Below are 22,362 nucleotides of genomic sequence, written 5' to 3' on the forward strand. Positions count from 1 at the left end.
CTTCAGTGTTGTGGACCACTATCTGGGCTGAGTTTGATCATTGGCTGTTTCCACTGAACCTGGAGCCAGGGAAAGCCATGTGCGACAATGCTGCAAACCTGTTAGCAGCCCTCTGCCTGGATGACATCACACATGTGCCTTGCATGGCTCATATCCTGCACATGATTCTTCAGAAATTTCTAGGCCACTATCCCAGGCTGGATGCACTGCTGCACAAGGCACAGTCGGTGTGTGCTCTCTTCCACTATTTGCACCTCGCAGCTAATCGACTTGCAAGGATATTAAGGACTTTCGACCTACTGGATAATTGGTTGATATGCAATATGCCTACATGGAAGAATTACACTCTGCACATGTTGCAGCGACTGTGGCAGCGGCAGCAAGCTCTGGTACACTATGCCATGATGCATAACCTTGGACAATGCACTGCGGATGTGTGGCAAACCACGATTGTGGAGTGGACACAGATCAAGGTCCTCTACACCCTCCTTGACAGTTTTAAAATACCTACAAAGATGGTTAGTGCTACCGATGCCATCATCAGCATCACTATTCTACTCATCTACATGTTGGAGCAAACTTTGAATAGTCTGCAAGAGGAGGTTGGGGTCCCAGAAGATGAGGAGGAAGCAGAGGAGGAGGAGGAAGGCATAACATTTCCTGTAAGGTCCAGATAGTCGTCGCACTGGCGGGTGTCACGGGGAAGTGTAGGCAATTGATGGAGGCAGTCTCATGGTAACAGAGAAACTGGTAGTGAAGGTGCAGGAGCCGAGCACCAAATGAAGGAGGAAGAGGTGATGGACACAGAAAATTCTGGAGACGAGAAAGGTATTAGTGTTGTCTCTTTTGTCCATGGTTGTAGAAGAGGACGGAGGAGGCAAGCTTGAGCGTTAACCCGCCATCAACCCAACATGGACTTGGACCGCATGGAAGCATCCAACACATGAGTGCCTTCTTGCTGCACAATTTGTCCGTATTGTTAATATTAGAAATAGTGCTGACTACTGTGTTGCCACTCTGTTAAATCCACGTTACAAGAGTCAATTTAGGAAGATGCTTCCACCCCTGGAAAGGGACGCGCGGATACTGGAGTATCGAAGCAAGCTTGTAGACCACCTTAACAGTAGTTTTCCACAAGACAGCAGGGAGGCACACAACGTGCATGACAGTTCTATAATTCCAACCTCAATGTCCTCAATGCAGAAACATTAGTAGGAGCAGAAGTTCAAGTGCCAGAATCATATTATATGCTTGTTGGAACACATTTTTTACATCATCGCATGCACCAGCTGAACAGGGTTGAAATCTGACATATAGTAAACAACTACAGAAGATGGTGCTGGATTATCTAGAGCTCAATATCAATGCAATTGAAAGAAGAATTGTATTCATGCAGCACAGAGTATTTCAGGAAATTAATGTCAAGGAACTGAAGTGGGTCACAAGCTGGAAAGTGCAGTTTCCACCTACAGCACCAATTATTTCAGGGATTTGATAAACTTGTGGCAGGTCAAAGACTGGGAGTTACACAGTGAAAGGAGAATTGTGTTCCAGCAGCACAGAATATTTCAGAAAATGAATGGTGAGATACTGTACTAGGTCTTAAGCTAGAAAGTGCATGTTCCACCCACAGCAGAGAGTATTTCAGGGGTAAAATACTTGTGTGCCTCATCACAGACAGGGTTACTCAGTGGAAGAAAAATTGTCTTCCAGTAACACAGAGTATTTAAGGAAATGAATGTTGAGATATTGTACTGTGTCAAAAGCAGGAAAGTACAGGTTTCACTTGCTGCACAGAATATTTTGAGGATATGATAATTTTGTGGCTGATCTCAGACTGAGAATTACTCAGTGAAATGAGAATTATCTTCCAGCAGCATACATTATTTCAGGAAATTAATGTCAACATATTGTAGTAGGTCACAAGCTGGAAAGCGCAGGTTCCAGCCCTAGGACAGAGTATTTCAAGGTTCCTCTATCTTTCTCTTCTCTCCCTATACCTCCCAAGAGCCCTCTTCTTCCTCCTGAGAACCCTCTAGAGCTCCTGGGAGGATCAATCAAAAAAAATGCTTGATTTTCCCATCGACTTTATTTATGCTCATTACTCGAGACGTGCACTCAAGCATTACAAATTGCTTTACTCGAGTAACGAATACCCAAACATTTTTGTGTTCGTCCATGATTAGTCAACACACCTGAATAAACCCAGAGGCTTAGGCTGGGGCCACACGGGGACTACTGCGATCCCCTTGCATGACACTCGGCTCATGCTGGCAGTACAGCAGAGCCGAGTGTCATGCGTGTGTCCTTGCAACTGAGGTCCGTTCGGGCGAGCAGACCTCAGCTGCGGGGGGCGGGCCGGCACTGAGGAGGGGAGGGAGGGATTTCTCTCCCTCTCTCCTGCATAGCCGGCTATTGCCATTCTTGCACTGCACTAGCGGTACACCGGTGTACCGCGAGTGCAGTGCGATTTTTCACTCGCCCCATTCACTTGAATGGGTGCGAGAGAAGAGTCTCGCATAACAATCGCAGCATTCTGCGATTGTTTTCTCAGTCCGATTAGGGCTGAGAAAATAATCGCTCATGTGTGCTGACACACAGGCTAGAATTGGTCCGAGTGGAATGCGATGTTTTATAGTACTCCACTCGCACCGATTTTCTCGCCGTGTGGCTTAGGCCTTATACTTGTATTCAGATTGCTGAAACTTGATCTTGGAACCACACAATCACATACTATCATGCCAATTGGGTTAGAAAGAAATATCTCCTCCTTTGTTACCTCTCTGGATGCTGCTGTTGCTACTGGCAGCAGTAGTATAAAGTGAGGTTAAATAATTATTGGTGTCAACACCAATTGCGTTTGAAATAATATAAATGTATGAAGCCTGCTGCATTTTCATATGTTGGGGGATCCAATCTCTTATTTCTCCGTTACGTGAAAAGATATTTTACCGGCATTTCTCTAAAAGTTATTTAACTATTTTTGATCCTCTTGTAAATTGTTCATTGTTTTTCCCCTGAGCAGCAAAAGGAACAGTGACTTGCTAAATTATGTAAAGACAATGAAAAGATAAATGATTTTGCAACATCTTACATTCTATATGTTTAATACGTCCTTCTAATTAACTGGCAGAATTAATGAAGGAGCTGTCTAGGTACACATGATATCAATTATCACAACAATAATGGAATGGTTAATGGACTGCAGTGTATAATAAGGCAATTGTCCACACTTTAACAAATAACATTCACATCAGATTATTAAAACCTAGCAATAGCTTTAAATTTGTTTTAGTAGTCATTGCTGTTGAATTAATTAATTTTGTGAATTATAGTAAATTGAACTGAATTTTGTTTTCAGTCTTTGGGCCTGATTCATCATTTGTGATTTATTAAAATCCTTTTTCTTTTTTATGTCTTGTGGTAAATAATGAAATTTCTGAGACAAATTCCTTAAAATGGCGCATTTGGCTCATTTAATTAATCGCAAATTCAAAAATACTCTTTATTTTTGTCTTGAAAGCATCACTCCAGCATTTCTTTTTTTTTATTGCAGAACTGGATTGGTGCCGCTAATATAAGGTTTCTGCACTTAAGGCTGCTTTACACCAGACAATCTATCGTGCGATAGATCGTCGGGGTCATGGTTTTTGTGACGCACATCCGGCATCGCTGGCGATGCCGGCCTGTGTGACACCTCCTAGCGACGCAGCATCGCTCACAAATCGTGAGTTATCTACTGCTCGCTAGGTTCCATAATATTGTTTAATTTAGTTGTCCATCATTTCCGGGGTAGTACACATCGTTCCGTGTGACACCCCGGGAACGATGAACAGCAGCTCACCTGCGTCACGCGGCCCGCCGCCGGCTATGTGAAGGAAGGAGGTGGGTGGGATGTTTACATCCCGCTCATCTCCGCCCCTCCGCTTCCATTGGCCGGCAGCCGTGTGACGTCGCTGTGATGCCGAAGGTCCCTCCCACTTCAGGAAGTGGACGTTCGCCGCCCACAGCGGTAAGTACGTGTGACGGGGGTTACTGACTTTGTGCGACACGGGCAGCAATTTGCCCGTGACGCAAAAAGCACGGGGGCGGGTACGATCGATTGTGAAATTTCACAATCGGTCGTACCGTGTAAAGCAGCCTTTAGTCTCATGCTTAACAACTGCCATCTTCAGCTTTTATCCACCCTGCCAGTTGAAATCCAACAATTCCTGACCTATTCGGAGATCCAGATGTCCAAAATCATTATAAAACTATGAAAGCCATAAAAATGCTCTCATAGCATTACATTGAGAATGTTTGACCGTTACCTCTGACTTTTGGTCAGTCAGAGGTGGAGGACACAATATGGCGGTGTGGGACCAAAGTGGCACCAGGAAGAGCTTAAGATGGCAGGTGGTGAGAATAAGGCTAAGTACAGGGGCCTTACGTTAATAGCATCCCTCCAGCACTGAAATTAAAAAAAAAAAATGCTGGAGTGGTAAATAACTATTTTTTGCAACTTTTGAGCACCAAAAGTCACACAATGCTTTGAAAAGTTGTAAAAATGTGGCAAATTGAAAACTCTTGTAGATAGCAGGTAGTGGAGTGAAATTCATGTGATTAGAAGTGCTGTACCTGCATATTGAGTGTATCTGTGAACTGACTTAGGTGTGATATTCTACAGTAATAGCATCCTAATTACAGCATTCATTTTAATTGTTAACACACAGAGAACAATGTGGCAGTTTAAATAACCAATGGCCTTGTTTGCTTCTGGAGATAAATTGTGAAACTAAGGTTTGCATATCAAAGTATGTTTCCTGGTGTAATGGAGGTCTGTCAGTGATCACCTGGCAATTCTAAAATGTCTACTACAGTCCTTGACAGAAGTTCTGTCGCTTATCCATGTTATGCAAAAAAAAGCTTATAACCTAACTTTAAATTCATCCATTGGTTTCATAAATTACTCTTTTGAAAGCTGAAACCCTCCCAAATTTGGTTTAGGTTATGAATACAAAGTTGCTACAAAGCTAAAATATTGATCATTTAATGAACACAGAAAGGTCAGATTTTGGCAAGACAAAAGTTTTGTCGCCCACAGAAAGTAATGTGAAATTCAAACAAATAATTAACTTCTAATGCAAAGATATGTTGCATAACATTGGTGAATGAAGTTGTGGTGCTATTAGAGCCATAGGCAACATTTTGTGTGACTTCCATGAGCTTGAAGGACTGCATCCATGCGGTTCAACAATGATTCATACAATTTATTGATGAAGTCATCAGGAATAGCAAAGAATGCAGTCTTACATGCCTCCCAGAGTTCATCTAGATTCTTTGGATTTGTCTTCCAAGCTTCAACGCTCATTGATATTCATGTCTGGTGACTGGGCTGGCCAGTCCTTGAGCACCTTGATCTTCTTTGCCAGGAGGAACTATGTTGTAGAGATGGATGTATGAGATGGAGCACCATCCTGCTGCAGAATTTGACCCCTTTTATGATTGGGAATGTAAGAGATAGCTAATACTTCTTGATATTTTAGGCTATTGATATTGCCTTCCACCTTGCATATGTTTCACACACCCCCATACTGAATGGAACCCTAGACCATGATCTTTCCATCACCAAACTTAACTGTTTTCTGGATCTATACGGGCTCCAGTAGGTCTCCTGCAGTATTTGCGGCAGCTGTGGTGTAATTCAACTGAAGATTCATCAGAGAAATCCACCTTGTGCCACTTTTCCAGTGTCCATCTCTTTAGCAGACTGTGGGACTTGGTAAATGCCACACAGTTTTTTAATTGCCTTTTGTTTAGTGCTGGCTTCTGGGCACTAATTCGACCATGGAGGCCATTTTGAGACAGAATCCTACAAACTGTTCTAGTTCACACAGGGACTTGAGGTGACCAGGCCTTTTGGAGCTCTGCTGCAGTGGAAGAGGGGCTGGCTTTGGATTTTTTAACCAACAAACGTTCCTCCTGAGCAGTTGTCTTGTGGGGTCTGCCAGACCTGGGCTTGTCAAAAACATCTCCATTCTCTTCAAATCTTTTTTTTAATTCTTTGTTCTTGACACTGAGAAAATTAAAGGTGCCAGCCACCTCTGCTGTTGATCTAGTCTTCAACCTCTTGATAATCAAGGCTTTGGTCGCAGGGTGGATTTTTGGCATGTTGTCTGAGGTCAAGTTGCAGTTCAACTGAAGGTCTGGGGTGCTGGGTTTCATTTTATACACACCCACTAATTAACCGATCATTTAGTGAGCACAGGTGAGGATGTAAATTAGGATTGGGTGCAATATATGAAAAGGTGACAAAACATTTGTCTTGCCAAAATCTGACCTTTCTGTGTTCATTAAATGATCAATATTTTAGCTTTCCATCAACTTTATTTTCATAACCTGGACCAAATTTGGGAGGGTTTCAGCTTTCAAAAGAGTAATTTATGAAACCAATGGATGAATTTAAAGTCAGGTTATAAGCTTTTATTTACGTAACATGGATAAGCGACAGAACTTCTGTCAGGGACTGTACAGACAGGCTTTGTTCAAGTCCCTCTGCATAGCAGATTCAAGGGGTTTCTTTGACCTTCACCCTTTAATCTCTGTAGAAGGATATTGTCTAAAACAGGTGGCCCTGGACTGTGCCACAGAATTAGCTGATGTTCAGTGGTGAGGGCTGGCATAATCAAAAAGTCTGGAAAAGTATTATATCAGAAGATGCAAGAATACTCATAACAAAGTCAAAAAAAGGAAACAAATAAACTATACTGATGCTGCACAGACAAGTCTAAACCAAAGAAAACAAGCTGAAGTCTTTAATAGGGTATGGTGCTCTGCAGATAATAACTCTATCTGGACTACACCCACCCATACTATCAAACTAGATCACATACATGTCCCAGCCACCCTAATCTCAGAGATGGGACAAAGCCTGCACCGGCTTTTGGTTCAGATTTTCTTCTATTAGTGACGCCTGCAGAATAAAAATAATGACGCCTCGTGATAGAAACAGACGTCGCAGGAACAGGTTGGTTTATGAGATGGCAAGCCATATATATATTTTTATTTTTATATAAAAGACAACAAAAATAATAAGTGGTGAGCTCGGGCCATTTTTCCAGATTGGAAGCCCAAAATGAGCAAGGCTCCAGTTGCAGAGTCTTGGCATCTATATTCACTTGGAGATACTCCTGTATCATCCTCTGCAGCCATTGACTATGTGTCAGACTTCTTGTCTCTTGTGGCCTTGCAAAGCATGGTCTAAAAAAATCATGAAACGATTCCATAAAATTGCTGTTACCACCAGATACGATGTTCCATGTACGGTTTGAGTGATGATGACTCGACAGTCCCATTATTGCCAAGTTAGAACTGTGAGATTCACTCTGTACACCACTGGTGTTTATTGGAAAAGCTGAGCTAAGATTGCGTAACAGCTTCTGCTGATACTCCTGCATAGAGCATCCCTTTCTATGGCTGGAATTATTTCGTCAATATTTTACTTGTACCGGGGATCTAAGGGTGACCTTACACGCTATGAGATCACTATAGCGATCTCGTGTGTAACTCCTAGGACCGATTTTGGATCATTGCAAAAATGTCCAAAATCGCTCCTCGTTGACATATGGGTCCTCTCCCAATTATCGCTGCTGTCGCTTGGGCGAAGTTGATCCTCGTCCCTGCGGCAGCACACATCGCTACGTGTGATGGCACAGGAATGAGGAACCTCTCCTTACCTGCCACACACCAGCAATGAGGAAGGAAGAAGGTGGGTGGGATGTTCGTCCCGCTCATCTCCGCCTCTCCTCTTTGATTGGGCGGCTGCTTAGTGACGTCGCTGTGACGCCTTAGAAAGGAGGCAGTTCGCCGGTCACAGCGACGTCGCCGAGCAGGTAAGTACGTGTGACACTGCTGTAGTGATAATGTTCTCTACGGCAGCGATCTTCACATATCGGCATAACGATAGGGGCGGGTGCTATCACGCTCACCATCGCTAGCATCGGCTAGTAATGTAGCAGCGTGTAAAGCCCGCTTAAGAGTGTGGCAACCCAGAAGTCAGCATTACTTCTAATTCAGACAATCCGAGGGTCATGTTGTAGGTAGTGCAGCAAGAAGGCACTCATGTGTCTTGCGCATCCATGCGGACCAAGTCCTTGCTGTGTTTGTGTCGGCGAGGTGATAACCGTGCTTCCTTCCTCTGACATCTCCCCCCAACCTCGAACAACCGAAATTTGATCAAGGTCTCCCTCATCTGCTTCCATGCCCATAGCCAGTTCATCCTTCATTTCTTCCTGGACTCCTGCACCTTCCTCAACAGTTTGGCTGCTACCATGCGCCCTTGTTAATCCCTCTCCCCCACCGTCCCATGCCTGCCGCCTTGGTGATGCTGAACGTCTGGACCTTGTAGATCTTGGTATCCCTTCTGCATATGAATTCTCCTGTACTTCCTCCCCTTCCTCTTGTCCCACCACCTGACTCTGAATACTGTTTAGAGTTTGCTCCAGCATGTAAATGACTGGAATTGTCTTGCTGATAATGGCATTGTCAGCGCTAAACATATTTGTCGCCATCTCGAAACTGTGCAGAAGGGTGCATAGGTCCTTGATCCGAGACCACTCCCTCAAAGTGATCTGCCCCACTTCTGAATCTCGTTGGCCCAGGCTATACTTCATAATATATTGCACCAGGGCCTTGCGATGCTGCCACAGTTGCTATAACATGTGTAGAGTCGAATTCCAGCGTGTCGCCACATCACATTTCAGGCGGTGAACTGGCATGCCGAAAGACTTCTGTAGCGATGCATCTAGGTCAGCTGCGCCGTTTGAACGGCGGAAGTGAGCAGATAGTGACCGTGCCCTCTGCAGAAGCCCATCTAGGCCAGGATAGTGAGTTAAAAATTTCTGGACAACAACGTTCAACACGTGAGCCATACAAGGCACGAGTGTCACTTTGCCCCGGCAAAGGGCCGCACCCAGGTTTGCAGTATTGTCGCACACGGCCTTCCCTGGCTGCAGGTTGAGTGGAGACAACCATTTACTAAACTCGGTCTCTAGAGCTGACCACAACTCCTTAGCTGTGTGACTCTTATTTCCCAGACATTTCAAGGTAAAGACCACCTGATGCCATTGAGCTCTGCTGCCAGCATAGTAAGCAGATGTGCGGGATTCCTTGTGCGCAGTTACATCGTGGGCAGCCTGACAGATAGGCTTTGGGCGGAGGTGGAGGACCCAGATGAGGTTGAGGAGGCAGAAGCAGTGGAGGAACTTTGACATACAGATAGATAGATGCACAACTCGTGGGGATGGCAAGACTTGTACAGCAGACCCTTCTTCATCTATCACCATAGTTACCCAGTGCCTAGTCAGCGACATGTAATGCCCCTGCCCATGCTTACTGGTTCAAGTATCGGTGGTGAAATGCACCCTGTCACACACAGAGTTTCTCAAGGAAGCTGTGATGTTGTGTGCGACATGCTGGTGTAGCGCAGGCATGCCTTTCTTGGAGAAGTAGTGGCGACTGGGCATCTGGTACTAGGGCACAGCCATGGACATAAGGTCTCAAAAATCCTCTGTGTCCACCAGGCGGAAAGGCAGCATTTTTGTAGCCAACAGCTTGCAGAAGGTGAAAGTCAACCTCTTAGCTTTGTCATGACTAGGAGGAAATGGTCTTTTAATTGTCCACATCTGAGGGACTGAGATTTGGCTGCTGTGCGGAGATGGCGTTAAGTAGGGTGTCCCTGGAAAACTGCTGGTCTGTGAGGAAAGTGGAGGCGGAGACATGATGTTGTCTTCATCCAAAGTTGGTGCTCTCGATGTCTGAGACAGCTCTACTCCAGCACCTGTTTCCCCTTCCTAAACAACTGATGACCTGCCAATCAAACTGCCTGTTGCGGTTAAAGAGGTGGAAGGTCTGCGTCGAAAAGCTTGTGTGACAGCTGTCCCCACAGTCATAGAGGATGAAGAGCGCGAGGATACAAGGGGCAGATGGTGGTTGGCCAGCTCCGCTAGGCCGCATTGTAGCACAGTGAGCTTCCCACTGGGACTTATGCTTGTTATTCATTTGACGGTTCATGGAAGAAGTAGTCAAACTAGTGAGTTTTTGGCCTCTACTTACAGATTGGCGACAAATCTTACAGATCACATGAGTTGGGTGATCCTTTGCAATGTCAAACAAGGACCAGGCTAGGCAACTATTAGAGCCCATGCATCCTGCAGAGCCACCCCGACTTGTGCTCAGAGGTAGAGTTGTGGCTGAGGATGCAGTTGTTGACGTGCTCCAGTACTCCGTCTGTGTCCAGGAAGGCGCAAGCTAATCTCGTCGTCAGTCACATCCTCCTCCACCGCCTCTGCTGACCTCCTCCAGTGACTGACTCTGGGTTTACAGTAAGTGGGATCTACAACCTCATCATCAACCTATGTGTTTGCACTCCCCTTGCCCTCAGACCTAACCTCTTCCTGCCCTAACTGAATAGTTAAAATGTCATTCCAATCAAGTATCTGAGTCTCATATTCATCAGTATGTTCATCATTGTCTCCACCAAGAGGTGTTACAGTTTGGGATTGAGACTCTAATTTATCCTCAGAAACTTGGTCATCAGGGCGTGAATCTGACTCACAAAGCTTCTGGGCATCACTAAAGATCATTTCCTGGTCTGGACTCACTGTAGCTTGGGAGCAGACCTCTGATTCCCAGACTATAGTGTGACTGAACAGCTTTGCAGACTCACCCATCTCTGTTACACCAAACTCTGCAGGGCGGGTGGATTCTTGAGAGCTGTTAGAAAGCAAGTGCAATTGGGGTGACAACTCAGAGGACTGTTGTTTTTTGGATGTTGAAGTTGAGGTGGAGGAAAGGCCACTTTTTGGAGCACTTGAGATCCATTCAAGCATGTTCTTTTTTTGTGCATCATCTACCTTTGTTAGAGTTGTTCGGTTCCATAAAAAAGGGATCACATCAGATTGTCCACAGAAAGTAGTAGACATCTTACTTTTGCTGGAAGATGGCCTTTCTTCAGCAGATGTTACTGTCGCTTTACCACCTACCCCACGGACACAAACCTTTTTTCCTTTTCCAACATGCCTGTTCCCCTTTCCACCAGCATCTGTCCTTTTGCCACTCATTTTGTTTGTGAACAAATTGGACACTTAAAATGTCATAGCAAAAATGGAGAGGTGGTGTAGATTGCAGAGGTGGTCTAGTTTTATTGACAGCTGAAGAACCAACACTGACTATTCCAGACTCTTTTACTTTGCCCCTTAACATGTCAGCACTGTTTGCAATTAAAAATTTGGACAGGTGTGTAGAATGCACAGGTGCCTTAGCTAGCTGGTCAGCAAAGGAACACTAAGTTAGTATCCCAGACAGTTTTAGTATGCGACTAAAAGTGTCAGCACTGTTTGCAATTAAAATTGCGTAGCAAAAATGGGCAGGTGTGTGGAATGCACAGGTGCCGTAGCTAGCTGGTCAGCAAAGGAACACTAAGTTAGTATCCCAGACAATTTTAGTATGCCACTAAAAGTGTCAGCACTGTTTGCAATTAAAATTGCGTAGCAAAAATGGACAAGTGTGTAGAATGCACAGGTGCTGTAGCTAGCTGGTCAGCAAAGGAACACTAAGTTAGTATCCCAGACATTTTTAGTATGCCACTAAAAGTGTTAGCACTGTTTGCAATTAAAATTGCGTAGCAAAAATGGGCAGGTGTGTAGAATGCACAGGTGCCGTAGCTAGCTGGTCAGCAAAGGAACACTAAGTTAGTATCCCAGACAATTTTAGTATGCCCCAAAAAGTGTCAGCACTGTTTGCAATTAAAATTGCGTAGCAAAAATGGAGAGGTATGTAGAATGCACAGGTGCAGTAGCTAGCTGGTCAGCAAAGGAACACTAAGTTAGTATCCCAGACAATTTTAGTATGCATCTAAAAGTGTCAGCACTGTTTGCAATTAAAATTGCGTAGCAAAAATGGACAGGTGTGTATAATGCACAGGTGCTGTAGCTAGCTTGACAGGAGAGGAACCCTAAGTTAGTTTCACAGACAATTTTAGTATGCCCCTAAAAGGGTCAGCACTGTTTGCAATTAAATTTGCGTAGCAAAAATGGAGAAGTGTGTAGAATGCACAGGTGCTGTGGCTAGCTTGACAGGAGAGGAAGCTTCACTTTCTATCCCTGCCAATGAAACAATGCCCCAAGGAATTGCCTGAGGTGATTTAGCCAGACGCTGTGATATGAACCCCTGCACAGCGCTGGCACAGACCTGCCTAGCAAAAATGGCTATGAACGGCTGTAATGTAGCCCTGAAAAGGGCTGAAATTACAAATAGTCCCTGATCTCTAAAGCGATGTAGAGATTGCACTGTATATCTATAGTGCAGCAGCTGCAGGAGCGGGAGCAGTGACTGTCACCCATCCACAGCAGAGAGAAATTAGCGGCGACGGGGAAAATGGCCAGGTCTTATAGAGCAAAGACATGTGACATGCACAGCCAATGACACATGCCCTTGCTTGTTTGGCAAAAATCCACTTGCTGTGTGTGTGTCTGTGATTAGTTGACAGCCTGGCCCGCCCCACTGTACACGTGGTTAGGAAAAAAAAATGTCGATCACCATTCTTTCTACAATCAGCAGCAGCACTGATCTAAACCCCGTCCCCCCCGCACACTATACACTTAATTTTGATAATATCATGATTCACAGTACTCACAGTATTACAGTGAAAAGCCAGCTAGTAACGAGCTACGCTTTTTGGTGATCGAGCCCTTATTGGACGCTAACTCGAACAGCCAAACTTGAAGCAAATTGTTCAAGTTTGTCGTACGACTCGAACAACCCCCAAAATTACTCTAATTTTAAATTGGCGAACCGTTCGACTCGAACATCGCTCAACTCTAGTGAAGATGTCATGTCATTTTTGGATGGAGTGATAAGAGCATATATGATATGATATGATGAAATTACAACAATCATTCACTTTGATGATAAGCAAACTAGTGCAGCGAGGTTTGAAACAGACAAATTAGCCCCTATCAGTTATATCTGGAACATATTTATCAAAAATTGCACAAAACTTTACAATCCTAGTACTAATGTTACTATAGATGAGCAATTTGTACCGTTCAGAGGACGCTGCAAGTTCATACAATACATGCCTAGCAAGCCAGCCAAGTACGGAATAAAAATCTTCTGGATTCTGCAAATTATTATGACATAAATGGCGTAATCTACTGTGGCAAAGAGGTTGGTGCACCAGTTCAGAAGGATCTGGGGTCTGAAATAGTCAAAACTCTTGCTGTTCCAATATTCAATTTAGGTAGAAACTTCACCATGGACAATTATTTCACCAATGTTGAACTAGGCAATTTTATGCTTGCAAAAGCTATTACACTTGTTAGTACTATAACGCAAAACAGATGAGAAATTCCAGCAGCACTCAAACACAATCGTCAGCGAGCACTTTATGAGAGTGGGTTTGGATTGAATAACAAAGCGACTTTGGTATCTTACAAGGCGAAGAAGGAGAAATCTGTGATTTTACTCAGTACCATGCATCACGATTGCAGTGTTGACAGCAATGACAAAAAATTGAAACCAGAAATCATCCTGCATTACAATACAACAAAAGGAGGTGTAGATAAAATGGATGAGATGGTGTGAGAATATTTGTGTAAGAGGCAAAAAAAACAATGGCCTGTAGTACTATTTTCAAATATGCTTGATGCAGCAGCTCTAAATTCATTCATTATTTATACAGAAACTCATCCATAATTTCATGCAAAGAGGAAGGACAGGAGACACATATTCTTGAAGGACCTTTGTCATTAACTTGTAATGCCTCACATGATAGAGGGAAGCAACTTCAAATGCTTGCCAAAGCAAACTAAAGAAGCAATGAAACAGTGTGGCGTACAGTTTCAGATTTTTCCACAGCCAGGAGAAAGAAAACGAAAGCGTTGTTTCATGTGTCCAAAAAACATAGAGAGGAAAACTGAGCGATATTGTTCCACTTGTAAGGAAAATGTTTGCAAAGAACATTCTTCTGAAAAAATAACATGTCAGAATTGTTTGGAAGACTAATATAATAGAAAAGAAAGTTAGAATACAAATGCAGCTGCAGCTAGTTTACTATAGATTTCTATGCGTTTTTGTGTGTGTTTTCATATCTTTGTGTGAAGTTTGGGAAAAAAAAGATTTTTTGGTGTTTTCTGTGAAAAATTATAATTAAAATTTTGTCCACTATTCATAATTTATTTAGCAATTTTGAAATAAACTTGTGAAAGTTATTTAAGTGTGTTTTTATATATTATTTGCATGGGGGCCTAAAAGGCCGCCAATATGTTACTATGTATATTTTTAACGTCATGCGTTCTAGGGTTAATGAATGTGAGCTTATCCACATTGATAATAATAGAGAATATAAGAGATGTAGCCCTGACAAGGAAATTTTCAATAGTGATCACAGCATTTAATTAGCAAGGAGAGGATCGCGCTACTCTCCTGAGCAATTGGGTCCTTGTAATCACAAAGATCCGATTGCTGCCATGGTAACCCTTGGTATTACCCAGCTACAGAAATCCTCACACCATGCCAGGTGCATTGCAGTGGATTATATCAGTGATCAGAGCACTAAAAGTTGGTTTCCCATAAAGGTACTAAAAAAGTAAAAAAAAAAATATTCCAAAAAAAATTTAAATTTATGTAACACTCCTTCCCCCCCAAAAAAGTACACACATTCCATAAGAACCAGATCTATAAAACTGTTACACTGGTTAATACCTTCACGGAATATGAAAAATAAAAAAAATAAATTAAAAACGTAGCAAAAATGTTGTCTTTTCATCATACAGCTGACAAAAAAATGGAAATTAAATTCGATCAAAAAGTCACATACGTATAAATAAAAATGGTACTGCTGAAAAAGACATGTCATCCTGCAAAAAACAAGATGCAAGACAGCTCCATCAGCAAAAATATAAAAAAGAAATCTCTCAGAAAACAGCAATGCAAAAACTTTTTTTTTGTACAAAATTGTTTTTATGGTTTAAAAGCTGCAAAACATAAAAAACTATATAAATGTGGTACAAATGTATTCATACTGACCCACAGAATAAGGGTATGACCGCACTTTGCATTTCCACCTGCGTTTCAGCTGCTTTTTAGGTCCATTTTGAACTGCAGCGTTTTCATGCCGAAAGGCATGCGTTTTGCTTTTCCATAATAGTCTATGGAAAATGTAGATTTCTAGTCCGCACTTTGCGTTTTAAAATGCTGCGTTTACTTTGCATAATTTGTGGCAAAAACCATGCGAGCAAAGAAGCAGCATGTCAATTGTTTTTGCCATTTCTGCAGCATATTGCTAACATTGAAGTCAATGAGAAGTATCAAAAAGCAACAAACATCAAAATTCCAGCGTTTCACATGCTTTTTAGGTGCAGAAACACTGTGTTTTTGACTTCAAAAACACATGCTTTTCAGACATTAAAATAATGGAATAATATGTCCCTTTACACACACACATAGTCCGACGATTAAATTTTTTAAAATTATGATTTTATTGCTATTTTAGCAATAAATATTATAAAACCGCTATAACTTCATGAAATATAACTATTTTCTTAAATAATTAAAAAATTATATGTTTTGCTTTTTTTTCTCTTTTTTCATTCTGTTTGACTATTTAATCTTTATTTAGCAGTGTCTTGATGTTCAAAATACATCTCTCAAAACGTAAGGGAAAAAGCATGTAAATAGCGCTGAAAACGCATCTAAAACACGGTAAATATGCATGCGTTTTTAGCGCTAACTTTCTGAAAAAGACAACTTTGCCTAAATCAATTAATTCCAAAACATGCGTTTAGAAATGCAACTAGGACAACGCAAAGTGCGGTCATACCCTAAAACTGTCTTATCACTTTTATGGCACGGTGAACGACGTAAAAAAAAAAAGAAAAATACTATTCCTTAATTGCTGTTTCTTGATGTTTCTGCCTCACAAAAAGTGGAATAAAAAGCGATGAGAAAATATTATGTCGCTTAAAATAGAACCAATAAAAACTCTGAGATACCCAAAAAATAAGCTCTCACATGACTCTCTTGGCAGAAAAATAAAAAAGCTATACTCTTCAGTGATGTTCAGTGATGTTCGTTTTGTAAAAAAAAAAGTTTTTTAGCATGATAATAGCCAAGCCTAAAAAATATATAAATCTGGTATTGCTATAATTGTATTGACCTGAGGAATAAAGCTGCTAAACCCCTTAACGAGGGCGGGCGGTAATACTTACATCCTAGTGGTCAGTGTTAATCCCCACGCCAGTCTGTGACGATCAGCGCACATGTCAGCTGATTTGTAAAGCTGACATGTGTGCGTGCCAGGCAAGAGTGGAATCACGTTCCGCCTGTGCCTTTTAATCTCTTAAATGGCGCTGTAATATGTGACAGCACCATTATAATCGCGATCGCGCTAAAACTTTACTTACAAACACCTAAACCTTAATCCATACCCATAATCAACATAGGGTTATAATTGCAAACACAATTTGTCCAAAGGGCAACTAGAGGTACTCTAACTAAAGATTAATAAAACTTAACTTTTATTCTCAAACAATTAACACAGATCAATCTAAAATGAGAGGTAGGTAAAGCAACCTAAGATATAATAGATCACGTACCCGACCGCGAACTGGACACTGTTAAGATTCAGGGCCGAGGAGGATGAAAAAATGCGGAATCCCAAATGGTAACAGAGTGGCTGGTACATTAACGGATTGCAGACCTAATCCAGACACACAACTAGAAGTAGCCATGGGATGGGCCTACAATGACCTAGTCATCTCGACACAGCCGGAGAACTAAATACTCTCACAGATAGAGATATAAGAAAGCTAATCTGCCTCGGAGCAGTCCCTAAAGATAGATAGCCACCCAAATGTAAAGGCTACGGTGATATAGAAAAACACAATACAAAGCTAGAAAAGACAGATTCAGCAAAGGTGAGGCACAAACTATCTTTATAGGAAAGGATAGGAAGGAGCACTGTCTGCAACCATAAACAACCCTAATAAATCCCAAATATGCTGCATTTTCTCCACTGCCAAATCAACACCTGGATAGGTGGAAGCCTCCATCTGCCCTGAAGAAAACTGAGGACGAAACCCGATTTGAGACTTGCTCTTGAGTAATTTCAGGAGAACAAACCTGAAACATGTCCTGGGGCAAATTGTATGTTCCTGACCAATCGAGGAGTAGAGTGATGTCTGAAGTTCATTGTTCTATGTTGGCTGGTCATCCTGGGATTTTTGGCACCAGGGATTTGGTGAGTAGGTCCTTTTGGTGGCCTTCTCTGTCTCGTGATGTGAGGAGTTTTGTGCAGTCATGGGAGATCTGTTCTAGATCCAAGTCTTCTTGTTCTCGTTCTAGTGGACTATTATTGCCATGGCCGGTGCTACTGTTATGATTCAGTGACAGAGAAGAATCAAAAAATGCAGAATCCCAAATGGTAACAGAGTGGCTGGAACCTTAACGGATTGCAGACCTAATCCTGAGACACAACAAGAAGTAGCCGTGGGACGAGCCTACGGTAACCTAGTCGTCTCGACACAGCTGGAGAACTAAATATGCTCACAGATAGAGATATAAGAAAACTAATCTTTCTCGGAGCCGTCCCCAAAGACAGATAGATAGCCCCCTAGTAAAGGCTATGGTAATATAGAAAAACATAATACAAAGCTGGGTAAGACAGATTCAGTAAAGGTGAGGGCCAAGCTATCTTTATAGGAAAGGAAAGGAAGGAGCACTGTCTGCAACCGTAAAAAACCCTAATATATACCAGCACTTTTGATATGGAAAAATCCTTAGGTCACACAACCTCTCCCCCACTGTATCAGCACTCTGATGTTACTGGGATCATGACAAACACAATACCTTGCAGAATCATGGAGCTAAGTATACAGACACTCCCAGCTGGGAATGATCCCATTCCACCAAGAACTCCACACAGACAAAATAGGATTCAAGCATTAGTATCAAAGCAGAAAAACAACAAGAAAGTGGAAAACAAACAGCAGAGGTACAAAGATCACTTATCTGAGAGGAGTACTGGTAGTAAGCAGAGCTGGTTACAGAATTTCCTTAACACAGAGGAGACCCTTGACCACCGGCAGGTAACAAGAGAAAACTACTCAGTTGAATAACCCAATCTGACCCTGATTGCCAGTCTTTCACAGGTATGTGGCTTTCATTCCACAAATCAACTGCATTACCAGCACTGACCACAAGAGGGAGCAAACTGGAAAACGTATTTACAACAGGACATAATGAGTAAGTGGACAACTGTCCTACAAGGCTACCAAGGTGGTATTGCCCTACCCTACCTAGTAAAAGCTAACTGATAGCCTCCCTACAATGTTTCATGTCTGGCTTCATCAGGGGGCTAAGGCTATAGTGAGCTAGAAAAATGGCTGCAACTCCTGGTCCTATTGGTTAACTATTTTGTGTGACATAACTCTCAAATTTATGGGCATAAAAAATCAAAGTTTGAAAATTTCAAAATATCCACTTTTTCACATATATTTCTGATATTTTCATATATTAAAGCAAAAATTATTGTCTTAAATGTATCGTTATCATGAAGTGTGACAAACAAACATTCTCAGAATCACTGGGATCCTTGGAACTGTTCCAGAGTTATAACCTGTCAAAGTGACACTGGTCAGAGTTGAAAAAAATGGCTGGATCATTAAAGTGAAAACGATGCTTGGGGTGAAAAGGTTAAACAACTTGAAAGTTTTCAAGTTGAAAATCTTAGATGCTGGTAGAAATAAACAAAATAAACAATTTAAAAAGCAATCTGAATCAGCTATTTACTCTCCAAACTGAAAACCATAGGAGATCTTAGAACACCATAATGAGGAGTAAAGAAAACTATAACATTTAGATTATTTCATTTCTGATTGAGAATATAATATGGTATTAAACTAAGCAAGACTAAATGCATAAAAGAGCTCAAATAGCATAAAATTGTAATAATTTAATAATGAAAAATTTTGCATGCCACTTATCACAAATGATAAGTTTTCAAGTGATCTATTACAGTGGTGCCTTACAATTTGTGAACCCATCAGAACTTTCCATATTTCTTCATAAATGTTGCAATTTTTTTAATATTTAAAATGATCCAGTATCATAGTATGGAAAAGGTACAGTATGAATGTCTTTGTTTATTTCTGGTACTTTCATAAAATGTATATATGATTAAGGTCAAGACTTTGACTTGGCAATTAAAAAGCTTAAACTTGCGGTTCCCCCCAATTTTAATAACATCTAGGGTAAAGCCACACGGCTGCAGGCTGGTATTCTCAAGATGGGGAGCCCCATGTTATGGGGAGCCCCCCACCCTAACAATATCAGCCAGCAGCCGCCCGGAATAGCTGCATCCATTAGATGCGACTGTCCCGGGACTGTACCTGGCCATCCCGAATTGCCCTGGTGCGGCAGCAATCGATTTAATAAGGAGTTAATGGCAGCAGCCCATAGATGCCACTAAGTCCTAGATTAATCATGGCAGGCATCTCCCCGAGATACCTTCCATGATTAACCTGTAAGGTTAAGAAACTTAAGACATACACCCAAAAATCCTTTATTTGAAATAAAGAACAAAAAAAAACAACCTCTTTCACCACTTTATTCAAGACCCCAAATACCCTTACATGTCCGACGTAATCCACAGAGGTCCCTCGATGCTGCCAGCTCTGCTACATCGGAAGCTAACAGAGAGCAGTCACAGACCACGACCGCTGAGCTCCCCGCAGCGACAGAAGTGAGTAGCGCTATCAGCGATGACGTCACTCAGGTTACCCGCGGCCACAGATCTCAGCGGGAGGACTTCAGCTGTGGCCGCGGGTAACCTCAGTGACGGCACAACTGATAGAGCGGATCACTGCGGTCACTCAGGGGATTTGCGGTCACTGATGAGACCTTCACCGGTGACCAAAAATCAGGCCATGCCACATAGACAGAGCCGCGGGATGACAATGAAGTCGGGTGACGTTCATCCGATTTCATTCTGATCGCGTGGCTCTGTCTGTGTCTGCTGTCAGCGGCCATTCAGCTCTGCTACATGGCTCTGTCTGTGGCTGCTGTCAGTAGCCATGTGCCATGTAGCAGAGCTGAATGGCAGATGACAGCTGCTGAGAAAAAAAAGGATCACACACGGATCACACACGCATTACACACGCTCTGTTAGTCATTAAATAATTTTAAAAAAGCATCGCACTTGCATTGCACACTGACCTAACATGAACTAAAATCGGCCGAGTTTTTTCAGGCAAGTCGGACCAATTTTACACGCATAATTGTGTTTCCAGCCTTACAGACACAATTTACTTTGGAGATAGTATTCAGGTGTTCAGAAATTCATTTGTGGAGATTCCTGATGGTACATCAAATGTAAATAATTTAGCATTTAATGCATATAATACAATAAACCACATGGTGAAATTTGCAGTTCATGTACGGATTAATTACAGGAAGATGAAATAAACTTTTTTGTGTACAGCAGTTTCACATGTGCCGCAGCACGTACCTGAGCTCCTAAAAAGACCTTTAATATTCAGCAAAGTTGCCTCTTGTTTTGCTTTTTGCATTAAAGAGGGTGTAAATAAATTTCCAAAATGTATACAAAAGCAATAATATATTTACATAAATATTTTTTTTACCTTCTCCCCCCGTGTGGGTGGTTATTTGTCCTTCCTCATTCTCGGGTCCTCTACCAGAGGCCTGGGAGTTTGAGGGTTCTGCGCAGGATCTTAGTTGTTCCCAGCACTGCGCTTTTCTGGACAGAGAGCTCAGATGTTGCTCCTGGAATCTGTTGCAGCCATTTTTCCAACTTAGGGGTCACTGCTCCAAGTGCTCCTATCACCACTGGAATCACTTCAGCTGATCTGAAACAGAAAATCATAGAGAAATATATATATATACGTATATGTATATATATATATATATATATATATATATATATATATACATATATATACGTATATATATATATATATATATATATATATATATATACACACTGTGTTTTTCATTTTATAAGCACGGGATTATAAGACACACCCCAAATTTAGAGATAAAAAAGGTAAAAAAATAAAATTGGGGTCTTATTCTCCAGTGTTATCTTACCGGAGGGGGGCAGCAGGGGTGGTGAAGCGGGGTCATAGGAGGCAGAGTTTGTGCTGGCAGCGGGTCAGTGGCGGCAGCGGTGGCGGGTCAGTGGCGGCAGCAGCGGCGGGTAAGTAGTTGCAGCGGCGGTGGCAGGTCAGTAGTGGAGCAGGCCGGTGCGGGGGGGGCCCAGTCTGTCCTCAGACCCGATTCAAATGATGGCGCCTGGAGCAGTGCATGCGCAGATGGAGCTCTCATCCAAGAGCTCCATCTGCACACGCGCTGACTCCTGGAGTGGCGCATGCGCAGATGGAGCTCTCATCTAAGAGCTCCATCTGCTCACGTGCTGACTCCCGGTGCTATCATTTGAAACTGGGACCGCGGACACACTGAGACACCTGCCACACAGCCACCGCAATCCGCACAGCCACTCGCCCACTTGCTCAGAGTGGCAGCCAGCAGGCCGCCCGCCTACCCACACTGAGAGGCAGCCGGTCTCCAGGAAAGAGAGGCAGCCGGCACTGACAGGCACCCGTCTGCCGCACGCAGCCACAGGCACTCGGACGCCCGCACGCAGCCACAGGCACCTGGCTGCCTGAATGCACCTGGTCGCTGCACAGACAGCCCCCCGGTAAGCTATATTCGGATTTAAAAATGCGACCCTCATTTTCTTTCCAAGTTTTTGGGATGAAAAGTGCGTCTTATAATCCGAAAAATACACGGTACTGCTCAAAAAAATTAAGGGATAAAAGGGAACACTTAAACAACACAATGGTATTTTCGTGTTCCCTTTATTTTTTTATATATACAGTAGGTACAGAAAGTATTCAGACCCCTTTAAATTTTTCACTCTTTGTTTCATTGCAGCCATTTGATAAATTCAAATAAGTTCATTTTTCTCATTAACGTATACTCTACACCCTATCGTGACAGAAAAAAACAGAAATGTAGACATTTTGCAAATTTATAAAAATATAACATGGTCATAAGTATTCAGCCCCTTTGCTCAGTATTGAGTAGAAGAACCCTTTTGAGCTAATACAGCCATGAATCTACTTGGAAATGATGCAACACGTTTTTCCACACCTGGATTTGGAGATCCTCTGCCATTCTTCCTTGCAGATCCTCTCCAGTTCCATCAGGTTGGAAGGTGAACGTTGGCAGACAGCCATTTTCAGGTCTCTCTAGAGATGTTCAATTAGGTTTAGGTCAGCGCTCTGGCTGGCCTAGTCAAAAATG

Source organism: Anomaloglossus baeobatrachus, chromosome 1 (genome assembly GCF_048569485.1).
Source record: "Anomaloglossus baeobatrachus isolate aAnoBae1 chromosome 1, aAnoBae1.hap1, whole genome shotgun sequence".
NCBI classification, from domain to species: domain Eukaryota; kingdom Metazoa; phylum Chordata; class Amphibia; order Anura; family Aromobatidae; genus Anomaloglossus; species Anomaloglossus baeobatrachus.